Source organism: Manis javanica, chromosome 3 (assembly GCF_040802235.1).
Source record: "Manis javanica isolate MJ-LG chromosome 3, MJ_LKY, whole genome shotgun sequence".
NCBI lineage: Eukaryota > Metazoa > Chordata > Mammalia > Pholidota > Manidae > Manis > Manis javanica.
The window spans coordinates 69472249-69480380 of NC_133158.1; the positions used below are offsets into that span (position 1 = coordinate 69472249).

Sequence of the window (8132 nt, forward strand, 5' to 3'; positions counted from 1 at the left end):
ATGTCATGATCACTGTAGGTTGATACAGTAATCTTACTGTTCCAAAATATAAGGTGATATTTTGTAGATAAAATCTAGGAGTTTTTCATAGGGTGCATGATGGGAGAGGGAGATGAGGTGGTGCAAACCTGCTTTGATTTTATCAGCACAAAACTTCATTAAACAATTTTCAAGTACATTGCATTACTGGCACAGCCTCTCTCACCACACTGAGTCTTACTGTAGAATCATGCTATTTTACCATATGGTACATTCTGGATTCCATTGATCAGCATGTCTCATTAAGGCAGATTTTGTTATTCTCAGACTGTGATATGCGAGAATTCATAAATAAATTTCTCAATAGAGAAATGTCCTCAGATGAGAAGTTCTGTTGAATTTTTTTTTTGATCAGCTTACTCTACTGATAACTTCCTGTAAACACATCTTCACACACTGACTTTATTTATGAAAATCACTATTATTCTATTAATATACAATGATGTTTCCCAACTTACTACTTCCTAATATTTTCATAAGTTATTAAAATCACAACCAACTTGTTTATTCACAGCCAATGCAGTCATATTTACTATTAATTTTGCTACAATCAACAGAACAGGATTTCACCTGTCCTGTATAAATCTAAAATCAAGCACCGTAAAATTTGTCTAACTTGTGTATTCATTGAATTTGGGGAAATCCAATAATTTTAATGGCATTTTTTCTTTCTGTCATACTGTGTCTCTGAAGAGTCATCAAATTATTATTTTTAAACATCTCTTCCTGCCACTGACTAAACTTTTCCAATTCAGCTTAATTACCAAGAATTTTATAATATTTTATACCTCCCCAATATAAAAAATACTTTTTTTGTGAGAATTCTTTCTTCCAAACACATCATATAGTAAGATCTCATGTTATTAGTTTGTATTTTCTAATTGTTATAGTCTATCTACTATGTGTTGCCAACTAGCCTTTAAGTTCTTGAAAGTCAGGCTCATAAAACATATTGAAGCATGAGCAATAAAAATGAATTTTTCAAACATACAAGCAACAAGATGTTAACAGCACCTTGGGACAGTTTTATATTTATTTAAATGATATTGATATTGCTTTAAAAAAAGCCTTTGCAGTTATTCTTGGAATTGCCTGTAAAGCCATTTTGAGTAAAGTGAGTTAATAAATCTTTTTATCCTTGAGTCACATTTCTTCTAAGATGCACCCCAAAAATGATAGTATCCTAATGAACATCTTTTTCATTACACTGGACTCTGAAAGACATTTGGGTATTTCTTAAAAATAAATATATCTTTAACTATTCTTCTTAAAAGTTGAATCTTAATATGCTGAAGCCTCTAGAACTAATTATCACTTTACAGGAAATCAAGGAGATGGAGAAATGTGTTAAATGTTGCCATGGAAATGTAACCCCCAAAATTCAACTTGAAAAAGTCTCAGGACAAAAAAAACCTGAACTCTTCAAAACATAATTTTCAAGGAAAAAAATAAAGGATGATGGTAGCAGCACCTATAAGTCAAATAAATTTTTTAAATCTTAGGAATCATCTCAACACAGACATTTTAGATTCCTGACTTGAATAAACAAGCTGTAAAAACTGAGACAATGTAGCATTTTGAACACTGATTAGTTAACAGTATTCAGGAATTATTATAATATTTAAGCTATTACAATGTTATTGTGGTTGTATTTTTATAAAGAGTCCTTCTCTTTTTAGTGATTAAAAAAACCTGTAAAAATTGTAAGTGAAATGATAAAATTCCTGGGATTGGGTTCAAAATAATCTGAGATTGAAGAAATGAATCAAGGTCATAGAAGCCAGATTGGCTATGGGTATAAAATTGTTGATAGGTACATGGGATTCATTATGCTCTTCTCTCCTCTTTTGTGTATGTTTGAAATTTTCCATGTAACATTTAACTAATAAATATCTCTCCTAGATAAACAGAGCTTGCCATAATTGGTCATATTCAATACAAGGCCCTCCAGCTCGGAAAGCAGTTTCCAAAGGTAATAGTATAAACATTCTATGCATCCGAAGTGTCATTGTATATTTCACAGCTCCTCCCTTGTGAACCTCTTTTTCTTTTCCTTCATCCTTCCCATCCCCATCATAGACAACTAATTTAGGTTGGATTTAGTGCATTTGTACATAAAGTTCTGGGATACTTTTTAACTAGATGCATTTTTGGTAATCCTTTACTTCTTATACTTTCATGTCCTCAGGGTTGGACACAGGATGGAGACTTAATAAACACAAGCCAAGTGCTTACTAATAAAGAAACAGTAACTGTTTTGGCTGCTATCACTCCTGGCACCTTCGGAGTCCTCCAGGGCTTCATTGTTAGAAAGTCTTTCAACTCTGTCTCTTGTTCTAACATCTCTAACATAACACATATCTAGGTCATTGTCTGGAGTGTATTTCCTTTACTATACTATAGGGATTTACCAGCATATACTCTAAAAACCAAAAGCTAACTAAAATTAGAGTTCTGAAGAGTTAAATTATGCCCCAGTTGGGAGTGGAATGATTTAACCCAGGTTCTTCTGCCTGCTTTTACTTCAGCTCTGTCTGTGCCTGGGTCTCTACTGAATTGAAGTGAATGGATTTTGTTGCCAGGGGTACAGTGAACCAACTTCATCCATCTGTCCCCACATCCCTTTTCAGGGTTGCAAAGAACAGCTGATTGTTTTATCATTTTTACATATGTCTTAGATTTGCTTTCCTTGACTTCTGAGCTTTTATAGTTCTCCTTACAAACTTTTCTTTTAACATGAAACAATGGGGGACCATATACTGTGATAGAGATGAATAGAATTACATCATTGCCTTCAAGGGCTCTGTCTGCTGTACTTGATTCACTTGCTCAGAGTCTGAGAAACTTACTACTGTTTTTAATCTTCATTCACTTGTCACTTCACTTTTTGTTAGACTTCTGTGCTTCCCAACTGAGATTTCACTCTGCATTCCTGCTTCATATCATTTACAAGATGTTAGATTAAAATAATCCCAGAACCATTCAGAAAGAATCCCACTCTTTACCCTTTGCCATACATAGAAGTTATCAATTATCACTCTGTAATTTGCTTCTTAAAAGCCTCTTCTTTAATGACCAAGTGACATTTCCCTTTTCCCAATCTCCTTGTGACTCAATTTTTGAACAATCTTTAATGTAATTTTGTCCAAACCTTTTCAATGATCTACATTTACTCTTTTGCACCCAGCCTAGCTGTACCACTCCACCCTCAAAACCCTCAAAATTCTTTTCCTTACAATTGCAAATGTAACATGTGCAAATTGTGGAAGTTAGGGAAATACAGAAAAGTTTATGATAGGAAAGCATAGTCACCTCTAACCCCAACTGGTAATTCTTTTATGCAAAATCCCTCAAAGAACTAAACAAATCACCCCATTGTGATTTTATTAAAACCATATTGTTCTGGTTGCTTTGTGAAGATTTTTCTTTGTTATAGTATATAGACCTTACCAGCTTGCCTGGTGTGGAAATAAAAGTAAGACTTACTTCTGCAGTTCAAGGAAACCCCTCAGGAATTCTTTTCACGTTCAACAGTAGTATTCAATCTTCAGGTCTGTTCAGAGGGAATTTTACATATTTGTGTTTCATAACCAACTGGACTATATATTTAAATTATAGATGTATGTGCCATGATTTATAAACCAGAATTCAGGGGTTTCATCTTCCCAACTAGACAGAGTGGTAAACAACATACATGCCTTTGGGAGTGAATTGTTTTTGTCTGTATTAAAAAATAATTCTAAAATTTTGGTCATCTTTTCATCCTTTTGCTTTTACTAGTCTTTTCAGAAAGTCATTAACATGACCTGATTTTCACCTCTGCATTGCTTGATCTTTTCTAGCATTATTCTGTGCTGATTATCTCCTTTGAAAAAGTATTTGGAATTGTGAGGGCAAATGGAACCTGTGCTAAGCAAGCCCATTTATAACCTCTGGGCAATAAAAGGGTTGATACTTATTACAGTGTTGATGTATCAAATAAATTATTTGAGAAGATTTAGTGTTTGTAAACTAGAGATATTCACACAACAAAATTCCAGTTTTGTGTGTCTGTTTTCCTCTGTATACCATGAATTAGAGGTAGATCTTTAAAACTCTATTTAAGTTAGGAATTGGTCACAATCACTATTCATGTTCACTTCTGCTATGAAACAATTGTAATTTCACAGTCTATAATGAATTTTATAATTGAGAGCATTTAAATGTGAGAAGAGAAGCCTGACTTGGTTACTTTTATGATTCTTATTATTACTATTATCATTTGATTATTTCTGGTTAACATTTCTCAGAGGTTAGTTAATAGATGTATTTGCCAAATTTCTTTCATTTTCCAAAATGCTAATACTCAAAGATTAGTTTATTCATTCTGAAAAAATTGCCTTGTTTTAAAAGAGATTTTAAATCAAGGATTCATTTTGCAGAAGTTTAAATTATGGCAATGATTGTCATGATTTTGATTGATTAAATATGAATTCCAAATTGTATTTTATACCTAATAAAAAACATGAAGAAACACTGATGATAGGAAATTGAAGTCCAGAAAAAAATAGAGCCTTTGGGCCCTTTAAAAAATTTAAGGCTGCAAGCTTGGCTTGGAGTTGGAAGGGTTCTTTAGAGGATGGAAAGGTTCCAGAAAGTTGCAAGCAGGCAGATGTATTGCAGTATACAAAAGGGGGAAGTAGGAAGTTTCCATAAACTCTAGATTCCTAGTGACTTTAATGTCAACCATGGCGTAATACGTTGGTTGATTAATTCTTTGATTCACTCATTTAGTAATTATTTACTGAACTCTAATGTGCAGATATGCTATTAAGTATTGGGGATACAGCGATAAACAGGGAACTGACCATAACTAAGGAATTTATAATCCCGTGGAAATTGTATACAAGTAAATAGGCAATTATTACAAATGCAAAATGGAATTTGAAAGAGCTTGAAATGGGAGAAAGATCTTAATCTCTTATCAGAAGGCCCACTAAGAGATTAATGTGAGACGGTATAGAGAGAGCTGCTGAGGGCGTAGAGTCTGGACAAGCTGGTGGGAGGGGAACTGAGAGAGCTTTCCAGAAGGAAACAATGGCATAAGCCAAGGTCTGAAGGAACCCAGGTGTGTGTTGAAGGAGCATGGTGTGGTTGAGAGGCATATTATGAGCTCACAAAGATTCTAGAATAGTTCATTAAAGGGATTACTAGGGATCAGCACTGCATTACAAGAAAAACTGATCAAGTCAAATTATTAAATGTTTTTCTTCCCCTCCTCCTCTTCTTTCTCTTCCTGTCTCTTCTTCTTCCTCTCTTTGACATTTCTTACCTACTACTCCAAATGGGTAAGGACAGTGCAACAGATAATTTCAGGATTTCAGCAAAGTATTCAACACAAAATCTCTATTGACATGCTTGCCTGTGGCAAAATGGTTCATAAACTTTGCCAGAAGGGTATTGACTAATAAATGGATGTTTCAAATGGCTCAAAACATGAGCAGAAGTGCCAAACATGAACAGAAAAGAGGAAATAGGGACCAGGGCAGTTTATTCGGAATGTGGAGAATGTAGATAACAACTGGCCCAAACCGGCTGGTTCCAGTGTGGAGGAGAAGTTAACCCAAACTTCACTCCAAAATACATTATACTCTTATCACTATAATATTAGCATTGCGAATTTGACCCCCTTTGCAGGGATGTCTGCCATGACAGTGCCAAGGAGAACCAAATATGGCCAAAAATTCCCATGTCTGGCATGAGGTGGAGTAGCTGAACTCCAGCAAGGCTCTACCTGTTCACTTTGAAACCTGTTTCCACTTAGTAAATACTCATCTCCTTTTACATAAAAAAGTTCCATATTGTATCCTCTGGGCAACTCACTCTCTAGTCTGACCATGCTCAACTCTTAAGGGTATACTTTTGCTTTCCTTTAAATTCTTATTTTCGAGTAAACTCCTAAAGCTCAACCACTTTTGCATCTGTCCTTGAATTCTTTCCTAAGAGAAAACCAGGATCCATTTCTAGTAACAAGATTAAGACTCTGTCCTTAGTCCTACGTAGTTGATTCCTTTTATCCAGAATTTGGGTAAAGGTTTGGATATTTTCCTTTTCAGGTTTAGAAATGATATATAATACATCAAATGACTGAAACAGGATCCATACATTCTTAGGGTAGAATTTTGGATTATATGGGACAAGATAAATTTTGAGAAAAAATTGTACCTGATTATGATAGTAATATATATTCATTCAAAATCAGAGACATATAAAAATTAATATGCCAGACATCACACACACACATACATGCTAACATATAAACTCAATTTATTATAGTACCCTGAAATACCAGTTATAGAACCAGATACTCATACTTTTAATTTTATATGTACCTATGTACACAAACACACTTTGTAAAATGAGATATTATAATGCTGTTTTATTGGATTATTTTCATGATTACTGTCATCATTCATGTTAATTTACTTTTCATTGTGATGATGACTGTGTAGTATTCCATTAAATAGATATATCATAATTTAATTAACAAGCTCCTCCTGCTAATAGTTGCTGTCTTGACATTTACTGTCAGTTAAAAAAATGTGTTGATAAACATCCATGTATTTTCATTTCTATGTTTGCCTGTATAGATCTTTAAATTTCTGAAAATGGAAATGCAAGATGGAAGCATAAACTCTTCCAAATTATGGTCAGTATTATCAAGTCAACAAGAGAAAATTTAATAGGCACACCTGCAAGACTCTGTCAACAGGCACAACAGGTTGAGGTTGAGGAGCACTATCTTTGAAAAATATTAATTGATTTTAGATAATGTCCTTCCACCAAAAGGATGTGGCTGTCTCAGGAGCTATTTGTGTCTCAAAACTGGTAGCAGAACCTATCTCAGGAGATATTAGAAATGTGAAGGGACCTTGTGGATATCACAATGAACATTGCAGCCATTTAGCAGTAGACACTGCACAGGACAGTCCAGCACAGTGGAGAATTGTTCCACACAAAATGCTGATTATGCCGTCTTTGAAAAACTCTGACATAGGTTGCATTAATAGAATAGTGTCTAGGTATGAGGGGAATAACATCAACATATTAACTAAAATACATCTGCAGTGTTGTGTTTTTAATGTACTGCACTTTAAGGTATGGATTGGGTAGGGAAAATAAGTTTCTTTTTATGTAACAAGTCATTGTCAAAATGGATCATAATAATTTTCAGTCTCTTATGGGCTGAATTGTGTCCCCCAAATTCATATTTTGAAGCCCTACCCGCTAGTACCTCAGAATGTGACTTTGGGAGATATGGCTTAAAAAGATGTGATTACATTAAAATGAGGCTATTAGGTGGGTCTAATTCAGTCTGGCTAGTATCTTTATAAGAAGAGGAAACCTGGATATACAGGAGGCTTCAGGGACGCACACACAGAGAAGGACCACGTGAGGACACAGCCAGAAGCAAGCTGTCTGCAAGCCCAGGAGAGAGGCCTCAAGAGAAACTCAGAAATTCACAAACAGGAAGAAACATACACAAATAGACAAATGTGGAAATAAGGGAGTAGAGATTTTTTTTAAAGTGGCCATAAATTCTCATTCACTGAGAAAACAAATGATGTCCCAAGCCTGCCGAGGAGAAAAGAAATCCTAATTGACTCCTCGGTCTAGTCTTGGGGATAGTGAGACCCAAGAGAGGCAAAGAAGTCAAACATTTTTCTGATGATTAAAAATAGAGTATGTCCCTTACACTAATGTTCTGGCTTCTTCCATGCCATTTTCAAGCAAGAGTTAATCCTGTAAGTATGCTTTTGAAGTCTCCATTGTCCTGGATAGTGCTGTTTTATACTGGGGCCAAAATGGGTGTTCATTTCACGATCTGTACCATTCTGTGATGCTGCTTGTGAGGGAAGCTTCATGAAGCATCACTTTGGGATGCCCAGAGATATTCAGGCCCTAAAGACTGAAAGCCACTTCCTTGAAAGTGTGGCCCCTGTCTGTGGACAGCAAGGTAGCTTGTGTTGATATTTCAACAGACAGATGGAAATGCCAGATGTACAATAAAGCAATTCTGAATTTCATAGTATTTGAACTTGAAAACAAGTGAT

General features: G+C 35.0%; 1 long non-coding RNA gene across 1 annotated transcript in view; it reads left to right on the plus strand.

The window, feature by feature from the left end:
- The window catches only part of LOC118972299 (uncharacterized), a 121404-nt gene extending 117056 nt beyond the window's left edge, over positions 1 to 4348 (plus strand). The window contains exons 4-5 of the long non-coding RNA XR_012128715.1: positions 1942 to 2011; positions 2228 to 4348. This is a non-coding gene — a long non-coding RNA (uncharacterized lncRNA). The remainder of the gene's footprint in view (positions 1 to 1941; positions 2012 to 2227) is intronic.
- The last annotated feature ends 3784 nt before the right edge of the window (positions 4349 to 8132 follow it).